The sequence below is a fragment of the Hyaena hyaena genome, unplaced genomic scaffold (assembly GCF_003009895.1).
Source record: "Hyaena hyaena isolate Hyena2069 unplaced genomic scaffold, ASM300989v1 scaffold_224, whole genome shotgun sequence".
Classification (NCBI taxonomy): Eukaryota; Metazoa; Chordata; class Mammalia; order Carnivora; family Hyaenidae; genus Hyaena; species Hyaena hyaena.
The window spans coordinates 344,203-352,575 of record NW_024080854.1 but is presented as its reverse complement, the minus strand read 5'-3'; the positions used below and the strand labels follow the sequence as shown (position 1 = coordinate 352,575).

The 8,373-nt window shown below is 41.1% G+C and overlaps 1 pseudogene; it reads left to right on the top strand.

Moving 5' to 3' along the window:
- Nucleotides 1-4,411: 4,411 nt before the first annotated feature.
- Nucleotides 4,412-7,464, top strand: LOC120239061 (annotated as a pseudogene).
- The last annotated feature ends 909 nt before the right edge of the window (nt 7,465-8,373 follow it).

The window sequence follows — 8,373 nt, the reverse complement described above, 5'->3', positions numbered from 1 at the left end:
TAGGTCATGATCTCGCGGTTCGTGGGTTCGAGCCCCACGTCGGGCTCTGTGCTGACTGCCGGCTCAGAGCCTGGAGCCTGTTTCAGTCTGTGACTCCCTCTCTCTCTGACCCTCCCCTGCTCACGCTGTCTCTCTCTCTCTCTCCTAGAAATAAAAAATAAATAAATAAATAAATAAAAATAAATAAAATTATAAAAGGACTTACTATAGTGTGTGGCAGAAACCAGTTGCTCAGTAAACAGTAAGCGACTATTCCTACTAAGAATGAAACTCTCTGATTTTCTTTAGAGGTTTATTTTTACCTTCGACTCCTCTTAACCTCCAATAAGTGGACTAGTGTTCATTTTCAGGAATAGTGTTATGCTGTCACATGCTGAGTGATCTAATTCCATGCTTCCTAAGTGAATAATAGATTGCACCTTCCAGTCATACAAAGTTGATAGTAGCAAATTCCTGTGTAATTTTATCACATATGTAGATTCATGTAACCAACACTACAATCCAGATAGTCACTCCATCCCCCAAAGTGTATTCAAAGCAAAGTGTATTTGAAGGGATCTTCCTGCTGAAAAAGTTGGAAACTCTTTTCCTTGAGGTCCTCAACATTTACAAAACTGTCTATAATGCTTCACAAAGCTGTTTTTTCTACATCCAATGTGATTGTCAGATCAAATCAACAATGGAAAGTCTCTAATCTTAGCCAGAGTAAAGAGCAATCATTCACCCTTAAGAATGCCCAAACAGGTTCGAGCAGGTCTGTTTCAGAGGCATCTTCACATTCCAAGATTAAATCTCATCCAAATATGCAAAGGAAACTCAAGTTTTCTGCACGAGGTGTTAAATGAAGGTACCATGTTACCAAAATTATGTGACAGGTCTCCAATATGAGTTAGTCTACTTTAGCATACTTGGGTTTCTGTGCCACCAGAGATGGTAAGTCTGTCACTGATGACAACATTCTATCAGGCACCAGTGTATTATGTTTATAATTCATAGGGAATTCCATTCAAGTGTAATGTGTCAGTTATCTACATTTACCTGAACAAATATGAAGAAGTGATCACACTTCTAGAAATGTTAATACAGGTCATGGGGGTAAACAGAGAATTTTATTCTGCTAATCGAGGAGAAAGGGGAAACCAGAAAAGGAGAATAAGAAAGGAACAAGGATATGAGGAACAAAGATATGAGGAACAAGTAATGCTCACCCTACTTACAACATCACCAATGAAAAAATAAAAGTGGAAGCAGTTGGGTGGCTCAGTCAGTTGAGTGTCTCACTCTTGGTTTCAGCTCAGGTCATGATTTCACGGTTCGTGAGTTCAAGTCCCACATCAGGCTCTGTGCTGGCAATGCAGACCCTACTTGGGATTCTCTGTCCCTCTCTCTCTCTGCTCCTCCTTCTCTCTCTCTCTCTATCAAAATAAAAAAATAAACTTAAAAACATAAAAAGTCTGGCCAGGATCATAAAGCTAAGTCTTCTTAAAGTGAAGTCTAGAATCCAGGCCTTCTAATTCATGGCTCAGAATGCTTCCCACTGGATTCTATATTCTATGATATAACTATATTCATTATTCCATCATTCAACTCCGTGTACCTCAATCTACTCATCTTTAAAATAAGGGGATTGTGGGGTGCCTGAGTGGCTGAATCGGTTGAGCATCTGACTTCGGCTTAGGTACTGATCTCATGGTTTGTGAGTTTGAGCCCTGCATCAGACTCTGTGCTGATAGCTCACAGCCTGGAGCCTGCTTTGGAAACTGTGTCTCCCTCTCTCTCTGCCACTCCCTAGCTCATGCTCTGTCTCTCAAAAATGAATAAATGTAGGGACACCTGGGTGGCTCAGTTGGTTGGGCGGCCGACTTCGGCTCAGGTCATGATCTCACGGTTAGGTTTGTGGGTTCGGTCCGCATCCAGCTCTGTGCTGACGGCTAGCTCGGAGCCTTGAGCTTGTTTTGGATTTGCATCTCCCTCTCTCTCTCACCCTCCCGTGCTCACGCTCTATCTCACTCTCTCAGAAATAAATAACACATTTTTTTTAAAAAAGGAATAAATGTAAAAAATTTTAAAATAAAATAAAGTAAGGAGGTTGTAACAAATCTGAAGGCAGTTACAGGTATCTGAGGGCTATTTTCTTTTTTTTTTCTTTTTTAATTAGTTTACTTATTTTTGAGACAGAGAGAGACACAGCATGAGCGGGGGAGGGGCAGAGAGAAGGAGACACAGAATCTGAAACAGGCTCCAGGGTCTGAGCAGCCAGCACAGAACCTGATGCGGGGCTCGAACCCACGAACCGCGAATCATGACCCGAGCCGAAGTCGGACGCTCAACCGACTGAGCCACCCAGGCGCCCCTCCAAGGGCTATTTTCAATATTCTGCAAAAGAACAGTGATACTGTTATTTCATAACAGTGATACTGATTATTTCAGGGTGTGCCACAACAGTTATTGGGACACATGTCAGACAGTCACCTGCTCAAGCTGAGCAGAGACAGTGTGTGCTCTGCCCGGCAACCGTTCAGAGCAGCAGCCAAAAGTAAGCAGCAAAGTGTATTTGAAGGGATCTTCCTGCTGAAAAAGTTGGAACCACTGGGCTAGATGGCTAGGATTGCTATGCTGCTTTCGCAGTGACATCAGGAGAATTCACTCCCTGCCCGTCCTCCAGCTGTCTACACCTTATCTGAAAGCCAGATCTGGAGATGAGTCACAGGAGCTTACAGCTCCATCTGGGAGATGTGGGTAAAGATGTCAGCTAGACTCATGAAGACCATAACACAGATAGGAAGTAATCCCAAGAACTAGAAGAAACAGATCATAAACAGACCATTCCAGGCCAATGGAAGAGGCAGAGCTGATGCTTAGTCTTATTAGTTTTTATTTTCATTTCTATAAACTCGCATGTTTTTATTTGAGACTTGCTTGTTAAACTCCAAGGCCCAGAACAGCTTGTGACAAAGGCTGTTCCTCATGCTGCTGTTGGGGGATTTGGGCATCCAGCATATCCCTTTATAATCTTTCATTGGAGATTTAAGTTTATCGCTGCCCCTGCAAGCTTTGTGTTTCTTTTCCACAGCAAGCTATTTCACCAGGTTTTTAATTTTTTTTTAATGTTTTATTTATTTTTGAGAAGGAGATAGAGACAGCATGAGCAGGGGAGGGTCAGAGAGAGAGGGAGACAGAATCTGAAGACAGGCTCCAGCCTCTGAGCTAGGTGTCAGCACAGAGCCTGATATGGGGCTCAAACCCATGAACCGCGAGATCATGACCTGAGCCAAAGTAGGATGGTTAACCGACTGAGTCACCCAGGCGCTCCACCACCAGATTTTAATCACAGGGTCGAAGTAATTGAGTATCTTATATAGGCTAAACTTATGTAAATTTGAATTCAATCAAATGCATTTTATCTAGATAATTCATCTGATTCTTAAGTTAAAATTTTTGTCTGAAAAGTCTCTAATAATCTTCACTAAAATTATTTATCCTCTAGGCACATGTTTTATCATATATGTTGTATTGGATATATGCTTAGTTTTATATATGTTATATATGCAATATACATTTTATTACAGTATAGATCTTTTTAAAGTTTATTTATTTTGAGAGAGGGCACATGCAGGCCGGGGAGGGGCAGGGAGAGAGGAAAGAGAGAGACTCCGCAAGCAGGCTCCACACTGTCAGTGCAGAGCCCGACGTGGAGCTCAGTCCTGTGACCCAGAAGACCATGACCGGAGCCAAAACCAAGAATTGGATGCTCAATCAACTGAGCCACCGAGGTGCCCCATATTGTATAGATCATTAATACAACTGGTAATAAAATTTATGCAATAAAAGAGCCCTTGAGTACTTGTAGGTCAGCAAACCTCAAGGACAGAAAATTATACTTGGAAATAGAAACCTATAAGAATCAACAGTAAGTAGCTGAGTTGAGGTAGCAATGTATATAATCAACTTGCAAAAGTTTGTAAAAATGCTGCAGATGAGATTATGCTAGGGTGTCTTTCATCTTGTATGTAGAAGTCTAAGGAAGCTCCCAAATCCTGGTTTAAAATTTAATTTAAACAAAATACAGTATCTACACTATGATATTGCAATTTATGTTGCAGAGGGTAATGAAGCTTTGATAAAAAGAGAGCCAACAAGCAAAAGAAAGGAAGAAAAAGAAAGGAAGGAAGGAAGGAAGGAAGAGAAAGAAAAGAAAATCAGCCATTGTTTATTTAGTTCTGTGTATTCCACCTACATCTACACACACACACACACACACACACACACACACACACAGGTTAAAAACTCAAATGGTTTTCAGGGAGTTCCAGCAGAGGGCTGCCGAATGAGGGCCTGCAGGGTGGGGAAACTGACTGGCTGTCTGTCTCCATTGCCAGTGTCTCTCTGCAAGAGCTATATATTGAAGACAATGTCTGGAAGGTTCTTCTTTGTAATTGTTGGCCACCATGATAATCCAGGGCTTGAGACAGAATTTCTGCCAGCTGGCAAAGCAGCTGAACCAGTTCATAGTTCACGCTGCTCTCGACCACATAGATGAGGATACGTGGCTGTCAGACAACATGTACTTGAAAACTGTGACAAGTTCAATGAGTGGCTTGTTTCAGCATTTGTTATGGCAGATCACATGAGATTTACTATGCTTCATGAAACAAGGCAAGAAGATGGAATAAAGAACTTCTTTACTGATGTTTATGATTTATACAGAAAGTTTGCGAAGAATCCATTTTATGAAGCCAATTCTCCTATCGATCAAACGCATTTGACAGAAAAGTTCAGCTTCTTGGGAAGAAACACATTTTAGGTTGAATGCAGAAAACTGGAAATAAACAATGTCACTACAATGAGATATTCTCAGGAATGCGGACCTTGTAAGTAACTTGATTAAATAGTCTGCGAAAGTTTTAGAAAACAAAAAAGTCAAACAGTTTTACAAAGCTTATAATGATGAACCTCTGGTCCCAGCGCTACCCTCTCAACTCTGAGTTTCTGCTTCTCCAAGGCAACTACCTTCAACTCTTTCAGTTATTTCTTCAGATACTTAATTCCTTATTTCTAAACATGCTTCTTCAGCTATTTCTTGATCTTTTCCAGTTTAAACATCACCCCTAACCATCTACTATGAAAGATCATTTAACTCCATTACAACTCCTCCCCAGCACACACACACTTCCCCTCCCCCCTCCTCCTAGCAACAACGGATCATCATATTTGATTAGACCATTATTTGGGAGTTACACTCATACTGAGCCATGTAGTATACATAATAACATTTCTTATGTATTACAATTTAAATTTTTTCCCTGGATTTAATCATTGTTTGGCTTTTCCTCTGTTAAAGAAATAATCACTAGTTTATCACCAAACTCTCCACTAGAAGTACATATAGCTCCCAAAGTCTTAAAATACATCAGATAATCTAGTGTATACGTGTGTGTGTGTGAGTGAGTAAGTGAGAGAGAGAGAGGGAGAGAGAGAGAGAGAGAGAGAGAGAGAGAGATTTCCTTTTTGAAGTACTCAGTCCTGATTCAGACTCTAGAGTGATACATAGCAGATTCCTTGGGATTTATGTTCTACCATCAATCATGGAATTCTTATCTCTCTTCTGTCCTGAATCCCTGGTCTCCTAGTTCTCATGATTTCATATTACTTGAGTAATGGCCCCATTTTCCAGGAGTACATCATTTAGTAACTTTCTGAGAAATAGGACATTGTTTAGAAAATTGTTTCTCAGTTCTTAGAATTAATCTTGTATTGTTTATCAAATTCTTTCTTTTCTTCTGTTTTCTGTTCTTTCTTTCTTTAAATTCTATTATTCTGATAGTAAACATTCAAGTCTGAGCCTCTAATTTAATTTTTTTCCTATTTTTCCATTTTATTGCCTTTTCATTCTACTTCCTGGAAAGCTTCTTGACCTTCATGTTCCAACCAACCTTTTTTTTTAAATGTTTTATTTATTTCTGAGAGAGAGAGAGAGAGAGAGAGACAGCATGAGCAGGGGAGGGTCAGAGAGAGAGGGAGATACAGAATCTGAAACAGGCTCCAGGCTCTGAGCTGGCTGTCAGCACAGAGCCCGACGTGGGGCTCGAACCCACAAACCATGAGACCATGACCTGAGCCGAGGTCGGACGCTTAACCGACTGAGCCACCCAGGCACCCCATGTTCCAACCTTTTTATTTAAAATTTTCTAATCCCTCTGAGGATACAAAGACAGTAATGAAACTGATTTTTAGAAGTTCTCTTCTTCCTACATTGTCACTGTTTTGGTTTTTGTCTTAGGTATCAGAGATTTTCCTCAGGTGTTTGACGATCTTAGGCTGTCGGATGATATTTAAGAGGGAAACTGAAAAACTGACCGACAGCTGTGTGTTGGGTACTGAGTCGTGTTGACCAGTGGGTATTGTCGTGTGGTCCAGTAGAGGTTTGACTATTTTTGTTAGAGGTTCCCTACTGCCGGAGTCCCACTCCAGCTGGCCAAGGGGTCCCTGAAGGATGGACAGCGTCGGCCTGAAGGAATGGACACAGGCCGCTCAAGTGAACCACTCTGGATGGTTTATTGATTCTTCAGCAAGCTTATATATGCTTTCTACTTCCTATATGTTTGTGTCAAGCTTTTGTTTTTATTCTCAGAAATGTTTTTCAGGGCATTCATCTGTGAGGAAACTTCCTGGTTATTTCCTTACGTTTCTGCTCTTTTACTTTTTAGAGTTAATCTTTAATCTTACTATTTCTATGCCTGACAAGCTAAAGGGCTAATTCTGTTTTCTATATTTATAGTTTCATTTGTTATAGCTGAGACAGGTAGAGCCTATTCTTTAGAGAAAGTGAAGCATGATGGCTTTCTTAGTATCTACCCTTACTGTAACCTTTTACAGGGATATGTTTTCTTTAAAGTGCCTTTAATGATCAATCAACTGCTAAATCATAGGGAAATGCCCAGTAAGAAAAATAAGCTGATTGAATAGCAGAAGAGATATCAGTAACTTCACTTTCAGAGAACCGCTGTGCGGTCTTCTCTTGTCGACCCCCTGGGCTGTGCCATCAGGTGAGTGATGAAGTTTGGCTCCCGGCACCCAGCTGTCCATATCTGTTTGAAAACTGATTACCAGTTTATTAGCAGTTCAGTAGGAAGGAGGCTGAGTGTCTAGCTGTTTTGGATAGAGATTTCCCATTAATTTCCCTGTAGTCTCCAACTGTGCCTGTCTCTGGGACCAGAGTCCCTTTGGCTTTAACTCACTCTAGAGGAAAGCCACTCCATTCCATGAGAGAAGGGGTGGTGTGGGGGACAGGGCAGGGCGTCATCTGGCTGCAAGGGCTAAGGGGGGATATTTAGGAGTCCAACTAATTTTTAACTTGTATTTAATCCATTTCTTTCCAGGTTTCTGCCTCAAGAAGCAGAAACCTTGTTTTTCCCCCCATCCCAACCTCGGGCATTACATTTTAAGCTTTCTGAGGTCTGTTTATAACTGTCACTCCTCCTTCTGCTCTCCAGCTTACAAATATTTGTTGATATCCTTCTTTTATCTCTTTACCACATTTCTTGGCCTGTAGGTTTTATTCTTAAAAAGCAAACAAACAGGGGCACATGTGTGGCTTAGTTGGTTAAGCATCAGACTTCAGTTCAGGTCATGATTTCACGGTTCGTGGGTTCAAGCCCCACGTTAGGCTCTGTGCTGACAGCTCAGAACCTGGAGCCTGTTTCAGATTATGTCTTTCTCTCTCTCTCTGCACCTCCCCCACTCGTGCTCTTTCTCTCTCAGTCTCTCAAAAATAAACGTTAAAAGATTTTTTTAGAAAACAAAAAACAAAACAAAAACGTCTGTCTCATTTTAGTGAAATTAGTGAGAGAGTGGAGAGAATGTCTTATGCTTAACTGATTTCCTCACCATTTCTCCAAACTCAGTTTTTTGTTTTTTTGTTTTTTTTTTTACAAATAGTTTATTGTCAAATTAGTTTACACATAACACTCAGTGCTCATCCCCACAAGTGTCCTCCTCCATGCCCATCCCCCCCTCCCCCCACATCCATCAGTCCTCAGTTTTTGTCAGCATTCAAGAGTCTCTCATGGTTTGCCTCTCTCCCTTTCCCCCACCATTTCCGCCCTTCTTCTCCCCCTTGTTCCTCCGTCAAGTTCCTCCTAATCCTCCTATACGTGCACACATATGATATCTGTCCTTCTCTGCCTGACTTATTTCGCTCAGCATAACACCCTCAAGGTCCATCCATGTTGCTACACATGGCCAGATTTCATTCTTTCTCATTGCCATGTAGTATTCCATGGTATAGATAAACCAAATCTTCTTGATCCAATCATCTGTTGATGGACACTTAGACTCTTTCCATGTTTTAGCTATTGTGGAGAGTGCTGCTAT